A 13378-nucleotide genomic window follows, 5' to 3' on the forward strand; every position below is an offset into this window, starting at 1 on the left:
GTCCAACCAAATGCCAAGGAGGAGAAGACAGCATACGCGAAGGAGCTGTATTTTCCATCTCAATGCCTGCAGCAAAAAGGAATGGTTTAATTCGATGCCCAAGAGGTGGAACAAGAGAAGATTGCTTGATGTGTAAATCCTGGTAATGGAGATTAAAGACACAGTTGAAGGCAGAATTAGCCTTGTTAGAATATAACTTTGTACTAAATTGTAAGGATAGATATTGTAAGAGATGGTTCATCTGCGTCAATGTAGAGACTGTCAACGGAAGAAGTTCTAAAGGAACCAGGAGAAAGTCTTAGACCTTGGTGATGGATAGGATCTAACAGTTTAAGGTTGCTTTTACAGGCTCCACCATGTAGAACGGAGCCACAATCAAGTTAGGAGCGAATGCCTTCAGGCATTTAGCTTTGAGTGATTTCATATGTGTCAGGAAGGTTAAATGTTAATCGAAAATAAGACCCAAGAACTTGGCCTCCTTGACAACTTTGATGGGGTGTCCATTTAGAAATAGTTCTGGAGCCTTATGCGGTTTGTATTTACGGCAGAAATGTGTTGGGACTTACGTACCCTCTCAGTAGGACAATACTTTTACGGTAGTTCAACCCCCTTCGAGGATACCGCCACTACCAATCCGAGTTATTAATTCAAACTTCCAATCATAAAATATTTATTTATTTATTTACAACTCAGTCAATAAATCTAATTCTTTTAAAAAAGCAATTATTAAATGAGTACTTGTATTGCTAAAAAGATCCTTCATAGTTTGTGATGTAAAATATTTATCCCTTGTGATGGAGTATTCAACACAGTCAAGCAAAACATACTTGACTGTGATTCTTTCATCACAAGGGATGCAAAATGGAGGATCATCACCTTTCAATAGATAGTTATGCGTATATCTTGTATGGCCAATACGACATCGTCTTATGATATCTTCAAATTTGGACTGACAGCCCAAGTAGGTGTAACAAATATTCGGTTTTACTGCATGTAATTTATTTAAACCTACCTGGGTGTCCCACTTCTTTTGCATTAGGGCAAGCATATAAGATCTAATGACAGGTTTGAAATCACTAGATGGCAGAAGAAGTGGTGTCACAGATTTAGCAAGTGCCGCTTTCGCTGCGTCATCAGCCATTGTGTTTCCCACAATGCAAACATGGCTTGGCAGCCAACAGAAGACGATGTCATTTTGGCTAGTGGCATGATCATTGTATAGTTCCAGTATGTCTAGAATGACAGGGTGGTCAGAGGACATGTTTTTCAGTGCTTGAAGACATGACAATGAATCAGACAATAACACAAATTGATTATGATGGGACTGACGTTTAACATATTCCAAGGCTGTCGATATTGCCATGGATTCTGCTGTGAATATGAAGCTATTGCCTGGTAGTCGGAAAGAGATATTGTGTGATCCGATAACAGTGGCACAGGACACATTGCTGCCATCTTTAGATCCGTCAGTAAATATGGAGCGATGGGAAGTATGTTGCTTTCGTAACTGGATGTATTCCTATTGGTATATTAAGTCATTCGTGTCAGATTTCTTTTGATGAGTAAGATCTAGTATGACTCTAGGTCGCACTAATTGTCATGGAGGTGCTGAGAAAAGCCTGTATGGACATATAGTCTCCAGTTCAATATTTGCAGCTGTAATATGAGATTTCATCCGAATTCCCAAAGGTGGAATTTGTTTTGGGTTTTGTGTAAACGGTTCTTCATACTGTGGATTAAATACTGTATTATAAGCAGGATTTGATGGATTTGAACATACCTTAGTGATATACTGAAGAGATAATTTAATGCGTCGCTGATGAAGAGACGGTTCATCCGCTTCTACATAAAGGCTATATCAATAGGTGATGTTCTGAAAGCGCCTAGACACAATCTTAAACCTTGATGGTGAATTGTATCTAATTTTTGTAAATAGAATTGAACCATAATCTAATTTGGAGCGAATAAGTGCCCTGTACAAGTGGAGGAGGGTTGTTAGGTCCCCTCCCCATTTTGAATTAGACACGACTTTCAACAGGTCTAATGCCTTCAAGCATTTAGTCTTCAGCTGATTTATATGCGGTAAATACGTCAAATGATGGTCAAAAACCAGACCCAAAAATTTTGCTTGTTCAACAAACTTAATGGGAGTTCCATCAAGAAATAATTCCGGGTCTTTATATGGTTTATATTTCCGACAAAAATGAATACAATTTGTCTTAGATTTTGTGAATTTGAAACCATTCGCGAGACACCAATTTTGGATGTTATGAGGACTCAGCTGTAAGAGGCGTTCAATTGTACGCATATTTTTTAACCGCAGATTTTGTACCTTTGCCCTTGATTCTTTGTATCATGTTCCACACCTCAGACATTGGCGTTCTAGAATTTATCTTAGATACATAATTTCTCCAAGACCGACGTTTATTCAGTTTAAAGGTTCGCCGTGCCTTGGCATTTGCTATTTTAACGGTATTGAGATTATGCACTGTAGGGTGTTTACGAAAATACTTCTCTGCCTTTTTTCTAGCCTTCTTAAGGTCTATATCAAACCATGGTTTACGGATATGTGAAACTGCAGAGGACTTTGGAATAGTTTCTTCAGCAATGGCATTATGTTTTGCCTGTAAACAGCTGAATGGGATCAGGAACATTCATGAAAAGATCCGGCTGCAATATTTATTCACACATTGATTTATAAGCAGGCCAGTAGGCGTTTGAAACGTTCCACCTCGTTGAAGGTGGCTCATCAGCAGGGATGGTTGGCATAAGAATGGAAGGAAAATGGTCACTTCCACAGAGGTCATCGTGGACTGACCAGGAAAATGCACTTAACATACTGGAATCTGACAGTGAGAGATCCAGGGCAGAACAGTTACCACTAGCAGGATGTAAGTAGGTCTTTGAGCCATCGTTAAAAATACATAGACTGTTATCACTGATAAAGTCTTCAATGACTGTCCCCTTTTAATTAGTGTTGGTACCTCCCCATAAAGGGTTATGACAGTTTAGGTCACCCATGATTATACATGGTTTCGGGAGCTGATCATATAATGACTGTAGTTCGGATCGCTGAAGAGCTGAAGAGGATGGAATATACAAAGAGCACAAGGTAAAAGTAATGTGCCATGTGAGTCGAATTGTAACAGCCTGTAGACTGACAGTAAGAAGAACAGGACTGTGGATGACATCCTGCCTCACCAAAATAGAACACCCACCAGAAGCTTTACCCGCCGGAGGTGAAAAGAATGATAAGAATTGTATTGGCGAAATTAAAACTTATCTGTTGGCTTGAGATATGTCTCCTGGAGACAGAATGCTGAAGGTCGAAAGTCTTGCGCTAATAAATGTAATTCGCTGACATTGGACCTTAGACCTCTGCAATTCCATTGGATAAGTGGATGGTAAATGGTCACGTTATCTGCCCTGACCGTGGCGACTTGCTTCTATTGCGCCCACGGGGATTTGGCGACACATCCATGTCTTCCAAGACAGCATACTTATTGAAGACTTATATTGGGTCTCGGAGACCCTTTGATATCCTGTCAGAATGTTTAGAATGATCAATATTCTTGCTGGCATTTCTAACCACAGGAGATGGCGATGGTCTTTTGTGTTGTGTCTGCGTAGATGAGTTAATAGAAGTAATGTCAGGAACAGACGAAGTGTCAACGAAGGAATAGTGATCTGTTTTGATCCAGGTAATATCTGTCTGGGTTTCAACTGATTTAGCAGATTTGGTCAAAGTTTTTGTTACTGCGGTGGAATAAGACAGAGCAAGAGCGTGTGACTGACTTGCATGGATCAGGCGTTTAGCTTCAAGGAAAGAGATATTCTTTTCTTGCTTCAATTTAATGATTTTGTGCTCTGTTTGGAATACAGGACACTGTTTAGAAGAAGCCAAATGTTCTCCGTTACAATTTAAACACTTAGGATGTTTTGTACACTCATTCCAATCATGACCCTGTTCACTTTTGTGCCATGAAAAGATTTCATGTACGTAGTTTCTGTTTACAATAAAACGTATAATGAATTCAAGTTAGTAAAGGTGCAAAGGCTAATCTACCTGTTCAATGATCCTAAAGTTACTGTTCTCAGATTTGACAAGTTTTCTAACATCGCAGATTTTATTGAAGACTTCTTATACGTGTATTTCTGTTGTGCTTGCTGGTTAATACAACGTTCTGCAAAAACCCATTTGTATAACCACAGACCGGAATCAAGCCTGGTCAAGCAAACCAGGCACTGGAATCAAGCAGGGAGATAAACATCAGGTCACAAAGAAACAAAATGCCAGATCAGCCATAACCTGGAATCACCCGATCCAACTTAGGGTAAACTAGTTTTGAGTACTTATGGTCTTCTCTACAACTGTTTGAATGGAATGCAGAAAATAAGTAAATACTAGATACCTACTTGGAGATGCAGTTTATTTGACTGATTAAATCTACCTGCGTTTTGCCAAACCGAATAATGTTCACTACGCAAAATTACTGTATTAATCAAATATACTAACATTAGGAAATATATGTGTCGTCCGGAGGCCATATGAACAACGTTTGAAATCTACGTATCCTGTGGCTGTCAGATTTACTCACGTTCAAAGCGCTGTTAAAATATACGAACAATGAGCTTTGCAATTTTCATGCATTTCACAGATGTGTAAATCTGGACATTGTTTTCGTGTGTTTTTCCAGCATGTGTAACATATGTAAATGCTGTGATTGTAGGACATGCATTTCTATACCTTCGAAATGTCATATGATCAGGGGTGGGATTATCATATAGTTAGTGAGTGAGTTCAGTTTGAAGCTGCACTCAGCAATATTCCAGCTATATGGCGACGGTCTGTAAATAATCGAGCCTGGATCAGACAATCCAGTGAACAACAGCACGAACATCTGTGCAACTTGGAACCAATGACGCGTCAACCAAATCAGCGAGTATGAACACCCGATCCCGTCAGTCACATCTCACGACAATATTACTAATTCCCGGTATAAATTACTGCTGTAAATGTGTAAACCTGCACCTTGGTATAATCGCTTTTAAATTAGGAAAAAAGATACTATAACTTACGAACGTTTTTCCCTACTTTCGGTTACCTGACGAAATAAACACTGCATCTGTAACTTCGATAACTAAGCAGTTTGGATAATCAATGAAAGTATACTACCCGGCATTTCTGATACTCTGATATTTCTGATTTCTGAGTTTTCTTTTTGCTTTTCTTCTCCTTGGCAATTGTTTAGGCCACAAGTTGACCTAACATTAACTACATTTATAAAAACTCAGAAACTAATGACTTACAATATAAACAGGAGTATGATCAATTAAAAAGTAAATAGAAAACTTACAAATCCTTATTTACAGATGGGTCCAAGGACGGTGGTCGACACCGTCTTTTGTTGGTTACCCAGTCATGTTCGTATTTCTGGGGACACAATAGCTGATCTTGCTGCTAAAGCAACACTCAACAAATCTGTAACACCACTTCTTATTTCATACTCAGATTATACAGCTAGCATTAGGATTAGTACCCGTGATTTAATGCAAAAAAGTGTGACACTCAAGTAGGTATCAATAAATTACATCAAATACAACCTTATACTGGTTACACCTGCCTGGGTAGTCACTTCAGATTTGAAAAGGTCATTATGCGACGATGTCGTGTGGCAATACTCGATATACTCACAAATATTTGTTAAAATGTGAGGATCCCCAGTTTTGTATCCCTTGTGATGAGAGAGTTACAGTCAAACATATACCGCTTGCCTGTGTTGAATTCTCCATCATAAGGAATACACATTTCACTGTAAAAATACTTAAGGATCTTTTTACCACTGTTAGTTCTCATTTAATTATTGGGAATATTTTAAAGAATTTTATTTCACTGATGATTCCTTCAGTTGTTGGTAATCTAGAGTTTGTTGTTTATATTGCATTGTCCCCTTTAATTAAAATGTTGTAGTTTTTTCCATGCTAGATTTATACACACAACTGTTTTTCCTGTCAATCGTTGACAGGTTTTATTCCTCAAAATGTTTTCATTTTTATTGTGTTAATTGTTTTCGTCACGATATGACTGAGATATTGGCGATATGACGTTGAATATTAACACAATCATTCTGCTTTTACTTCTTGCTGTCTCATTTGTTACACGTTATATAATTATGTTCTTCATTTTGGCATCCCAATATCATGGAATATGATGTTAGCTTTTTAAAATATCGGAGTACCGAAACTCATTGCCTGTATCTTTTCTGTCAGTGCGTGAAACTGCTAAAAATAGCTTAGTATAGAGTTTTCAGGGATTAGAAACTGGAAAATGCTAAACAAATGGAAAACTAAAGTGGGGAAAGAATATATATTATTTATATTTATATTTATTAAATCATCAGTGTGCAGATCATGTCACTAATATAAAAACCGAAGAATAAATGATGACAAAACTGGGTTCAGTCTTGAATATGTAATAAATGTACCAATGTATATTTTTAAGCATGTCAAGGAATGATGGGATATGTTCGAGGTTTAAATCGAAACTTAAATCTCCGAAATAAAAGCAAACACTAAAACCCTGCAACTTCAACTGCGCTCATAGAAGAGGAAGTTCAGTCCACATGTTGCCATGAACCCGTGGTGGGTGCGGGGTAACGCTAAGGGCTATTCAACCCCCGTGTGGACCCGGGTCAACTAAGTCCATAGCACCCCGTTGGTAGTCGCAAGGAGCGACCGAATTGGGCAACCTGTTTGCCGTGGGTTGCGTCCCGTGTCGGTGGAGGACGGGATCATGGTGGTTGAAGGAAATGACAGCCTGGAACGTGTTCCTTTTGCTCAACACACCACTTTGGCCCTTATTTCACCTTGACGGGTCGTAGAATCGGCCCAATTCTATCAATCGACTGGTCATGCCGTGCACTGAGCATGGACACATTCATTCTGAAATTGTGTAATATCAAAACTATGAGATGATTACAATGAATGTCATCAATAACCTGTTCTCTTCAATGTTGCCTACAGTCCTATGCCAGAAGGCGGTGCGCCATGGGTCAATCTGGTTGATCCTTTGGTTCAACTGGAGTATAACATTCCTGTATCCTTTTGGTGTCAGTTTGCTGGAATACCGCCTACATGTGGCATCGACCTTGTTGGCGCTCTGTAGCGGGCTGGGAGCAGGAATGATGAACCACAATGCATACAACCATGGGTAAACTAAATCCAAAAATCCAAAGAAGCAATTATCTGACTCAGATTCAGAACTAGACTCTTCTGATGATGAAATAGTTACCAACTTTATTCCGAGAGGGATACTTGGCCTTGTTTTCTAGTTATGGAAGCTAAAGGTGAACGTACCCTTACTTCATATTCGCCATTTCTTTTAGGAAAAGGACTTCAAGGTAAAGCTGGAGATTTAAAAAATGTGACAAAGCTCCGTCCAGGAGGACTTTTGGTGGAATGTGCTAGGAAGTCTCATGCAATTAATCTCATGACTTCAACACGATTGGCTGATATTCCAATTACCTGCTCTGCCCACAAGACCTTAAATTTGTCAAAAGGTCTAATACGTGATAGAGACCGAAGCCTTGCCAATGAATCAACTGAAGGTATTGTGTCCGAACTTAGATGTCAAGGTGTCATCGAGGCAAAACGTTTCACCTTTCGAAAAGATGACCGTGTGTTTCCATCAAACACATATCTATTAATTTTTGATTCTCCAGTACTACCTAGTTCTATTAAAGTAGGATGTTTTAATATGCGTAACTTTTCATCCCACGACCAACACGCTGTTTTAATTTTCAGAAATTTGGTCATGGGCAAAGTTCTTGCAGAAATAAGCTCACTTGCTACCGATGTGATCATGACGGTAAAACATGCACTAACAAAATCAAGTGTTTGCATTGTGACGGCGTCCACATGGCTTCGTCCAAGGAATGCTCAGTGTGGAAACATGAGCCAGCTGTTCGGAAACTGAAATGTGAGAAAAGAATCAGCTATGCTGAAGTCCGATAACGAGCTCGTTTACTCACACCTGAAACCATCAGTCGTCCGTCTTATGCTTCTTAATCCAAAAGAGTAACGGCATCAGTTCCTTGCCAAACAGATCTGAGTTGGGTAACGTCAGAACACCCAACAACTTTTTCTGCAGTGGTACCTAGTACGCCACATTCAGATAATAGTTCCAATCAAACGCCAAGAAAACACAGAGAATTGTCATCATAGACTAAGACTGAATAAAAAATTAAGCCCTCTAAATCCACCAAAGTGGACTCTGAAAAACAAATTCAATCGGATCGCGTGCCGAGGGCAGTGAAAGATGTCGTGCAACTCCATTATAGAAATGGGTTGCTTGAGGACATGGATATGGAGGTATCCGCCCATGTGAGCACCAACGTCCATACCAATGGTCACTCACCCAAAAAGAAAGGAAGAGCATTGTCACCAGTTACTACCCCTTAAATGAATACATCCGTAATTTAATGGATTTGCAGGGGACTACAGACTAATTTCAATGATTTACAACTTTTAGTGCAAGATGTTACACCATCCGCAATTTGTCTACAGGAGACATATCTAAACCAGACTGATGTTTTTGACCTGCGTCATCTCAATGCCTATCACTCTTTTTCACAACTAGGTGTGAGAGCAACTGGAGGATCTTCCATCCTTGTTAAGCAGAATATTATTCACAGCCCTGTTGTACTCAGCCGTTGCAGTGCGGCTTACGTTGCAGGTTACTTTCACAGTATGTTCACTATATATACCTCCCTCTTCAGCTTTTCAACTGAATGATATACAGGCTCTTTATGATTAACTTCCTAAACCCTGCGTTGTTACGAATGATCTAAATGGCCACATCCCGCTCTGGGGTGGTTCAGCTACAAACATTAAAGGCAAAGTACTGGGAGATTTATTATTTTTTCCATTTGTAAAGACGGTTCAAATACGTATTTACATCCTGGCACAGAAACATATTCGGTCCTCGATATGTCAGTTACACACCCAAACCTATTAAATGAATTTGAATGGTCAGTCCACTATGACCTCTGTGATAGTGACCATTTCCCAGCACTATTAAAACCTGTAACTCCATCTGATGTTTCTTCATCATCCAGATGAAACTTTAAAAGGCTTGCTGGGCTTCATATGAAATGCTACGTGCAGACAAGCTTAAACCTGACCTTTTTATCAATATTCCTGATGCTATAAAAGATTTTTCTGATGAAATGAATATTATTGTTGACGAATGTATACTCTGCTATTCCGCATATTCGAAAACCATGGTTCAACAAAAATTGCAAACATGCTATAAAAGATCGGAAAATGGCGGAACACTATTTCCGTCGACACCCCATGGTGCATAATTTGAATACATTTAAAATTTTAAATGCTAAAGCACGGCGTACGTTTAAGCAAAGTGAACGCCAATCTTGACAAAATTATGTATCGAACATTAATTTACGTACGCCAATGTTCAGAGTCTGGAACATGGTCCAAAGAATCAAAGGTAATGGCTCCAAACCTAGCATTCACCATCTTAAAGATGGAAATCAGTTGTTAACTAGTAAACGACATTGCAAATTAACTGTAAACTTTAGCAAAACATTCTTCCCCGTCAAATTATGAACCTAAGGTCCAAAAATACCAAATACAGCAAGACAGGAAAGCTATTAATTTCAGTTCTAAAGAGGAAGGGGAAGATTACAATGAAACGTTTTCGATACAAGAGCTTTATACAGCTCTTGACCAGGCTCACGATACTGCTTCAGGGGCTGATAATATACACAATCATTTACCAGAATCATGTGTAGAAACTCTGTTACATATTTGTTATGACATCTGGACATCTGGAAACTTTCCTATTTCATGGCGTATTGCTATAATTGTCCCTATCCCTAAACCTGGACCTGATCATATTGCTCCAAACTATAGACCAACTTCACTTACTAGCTGCGTTTGCATAACCATGCAACGCGTGATCAATAATCGGCTCGTTTGGTACTTGGAAACCAAAACTCTTCGAACTGATATACAATGTGGTTTCCTTAAAAACCGTAGTACCACTGATCATTTAGTGCGTCTGGAATCTTTGTTTAAAATGCCATAGTTCATAAAGAACACTCAGTGTCGATCTTTTTCGATCTAGAAAAGACATACGACACCACATGGAAACATGGTATTTTAAAACATTTACATGATTTTGGATTACGGGTTCGTTTGCCTCAATTTATATTCGACTTTTTAAATGATAGGCAGTTTCAAGTCCGCGTGGATTCTACCCTGTCTGATCATTATAAACAGGATAAGGGTGTCCTACAAGGCATCCTTAAACTGTTAGATCCTATCCATCACCAAGGTCTAAGACTTTCTCCTGGTTCCTTTAGAACTTCTTCCGTTGACAGTCTCTACGTTGACGCAGATGAACCATCTCTTACAATATCTATCCTTACAATTTAGTACAAAGTTATATTCTAACAAGTCTAATCCTGCCTTCAACTGTGTCTTTAATCTCCACTACCAGGATTTACACACCAAGTAATCTTCTCTTGTTCCACCTCCTGGGCATCGAATTAAACCATTCCTTTTTGCTGCAGGCATTGAGATGGAAAATATAGCTCCTTCGCGTTTGCTGTCTTCTCCTCCTTGGCATTTGGTTGGACCACAGGCTGACCTAACTCTAACACAGCTTAAAAATCAGAAACTAATGAATTACAATATAAACAGGAATATCGTCAATTAAACAATAAATATATCAATTACAAATTCTTATTTACAGATGGGTCCAAGGGCGGTGACACAGCTGTTAAACATATTCAAAGACATCCAAAACATAAACAGTATATTATAATACTTATTCTGACTCACTTTATTGTCTTCAGGCTATCAAAAACTTCGCTTGTAAACATCCACTTTTAACAGAAATTATTGAATTGTATAATGATCTTGCTACTGGCCAATACGACATCGTCTTCTGTTGGTTACCCAGCCACGTAGGCATTTCTGGGAATACAATGGCCGACCTTGCTGCTAAGGCAGCACTTAAAAAATCTGTAACACCACTTTTTATTCCATTAACTGATTATAAAACCAACATTAGAACCTACATCCGTGATCTAATGCAAAAGAAGTGGGACATCCAAGTAGGTATAAACAAATTACACGCAATAAAACCATATCGGTTACACCTGCTTTGGTTGTCAGTCCAGATTTGAAGAGACCATCATGCGACGATGTCATTTTGGCCATATGAGATACTCTCATAACTACTTAATGAAAGGCGAGGATCCTCCATTTTGCATCCCTTGTGATGAAAGAATCACAGTCAAGTATATCTTGCTTGACTGTGTTGAATATTCCAATACCGTAAAAATATTGTCCTCCTGAGAGGGTACGTAAGTCCCAGGACATTCCAAGTACATTTAAACGTTCCACTCCACCTTTTTAATCGTAGAATATGTGTAGTCTTAATTTATAGCTAGATGTGTCTCCATTACTAACGATGGTCCTTAGTGTGGTGATCTACCTTCAGTTGCTGGCAATATATAGCTTGCTTTTTACCTTGTATTGTCCTCTATGATTAAACTGTTTTAGATCTAGTTGCTAGTTTTACATTAGAATCTGTGATGATCTAGTTGTGTTACTGTCCTTCGCTGACAGGTTTTTACAAATTACCATAATTATTATGTATGAAATTAATTGTTCTCGTCTGGTCAGATAAATGTATAAATACCAAGTGTAACCAGAATACTGTGGCCACTGCCCAAGGTTGCCAAATTCAGCCGTCCCATTTCTTTATAGTGTTTTCTTATAGACATATGAGAGAAAAATTATTTTATGGGTTGGGTGTCGCAAGAGTGAGTAAAAACACGTGCAAACTATCTGTGTCATCTAAGGTTATCATTCAAAATACCATGTGTACATTTAACATCACTTGTCATTAAGTGCAACCAAAGCATTACAAAAAACATAATTTCCAGACAGCATAACATCCCCTTTGGTCGAAGTTCCAAATAGTTGACACCAAAAGCCTGTCAGTCCAGATTAAAAGGAAATAATCCCTGTGTTTTACAGTGATGCCTTAATCATAGTCACAATGAAGTACAGGTTGCCTTCCAATATGATCAAGCGAAGTACTAATATTTACTAAATACAATTCTAAAGAAGCATTTCTTCAAGCAGTGACTTAAAGCCATACGTAGCTACATTGTAGTCTTCATGTAAGGCATCACAGATATTTCACAGTACCTTATTGCCTCACCACTTGCGAATTAAGCGTTGGTAGATGTTGATGTTACTGGAGATGTTGGTCCCATCAGCCTGGGTGTAAGATATGTTTACTTTGTAACCAGAACCCTGCAGTGAGTTTCCCTGTAGATTTTATTTAACAGATCCTGAACCTGGGAATATGTAGTGACAATAATATTTTGCCGTAACAAAATATATAAGAAATCCCCTTTGAACCAGCAAGATATAACACTGGCAAGTCTAAAAATATTCAGTATTATGTATTGACCAAGGAGCAAGATACGATGATTCACAACAGAGGTTTCTAGTACAATACATCTGAGCCAAGTCTAAAGTAATGGGTCACAAATATAATATCAACTCACTTAAGTCTTGGTTTTCAGGGAGAAACAGTTCTAAATCTTTCACACCAAGCTTTCTTGAATGTGGGTTTGGCTTGACGAAGAGGCAGACAGATGTAGATAGGCCGAATGGCGACACAACGCCAGTATTACCCTGAGTAAGTCCGTGTGTGTGTTTACCGTCAACACATCAACCAGCCTTATATAAACACAGTCACTGATACTTGAGCATTCCCGCGAAGTATGAAAGTTTCGCGAACGGCGTCGTGTTTACCAACAGTCAAAACACATATTCATATGCAGGAGAGTCCCTAAGGGGAAGCGCTACCTTAAAGGTGTGCCGCAAAAATACTATTAACGTGATACGAAATGTGACCCATAATAAGTATCACTCAAAACTCTAAACACTGTGACCAAATAATAACTATCACTTGATCAATGATAACACAGATTCCGAGTCTAATTTAGACCGCACAGTTGCGCCATTGGCCCATGATAGTTTAAAATACCTTGATTGGCACACTATAAAATAATTTGACTCGTATCAGTCAAAACATACCTCTCCAAAACGTTTAATATTTATAACTTATTTTCACAATTTCCATCGATCGGTCGGTATTCAGCAAATGAAGAAGAAAAAGGAGAACATTTTATTACTGTCTCACTCGTAGCATACATATACAAAGACTTCTGTAATATATACAGAATAAGTGCGACCGATCACTTAGTGATTTATGGGAGACTAGATAAATATACAGAGATTTATGATAAAATATCCAATATAAATACAC

Source organism: Haliotis asinina, chromosome 2, assembly GCF_037392515.1.
Source record: "Haliotis asinina isolate JCU_RB_2024 chromosome 2, JCU_Hal_asi_v2, whole genome shotgun sequence".
Lineage (NCBI taxonomy): Eukaryota > Metazoa > Mollusca > Gastropoda > Lepetellida > Haliotidae > Haliotis > Haliotis asinina.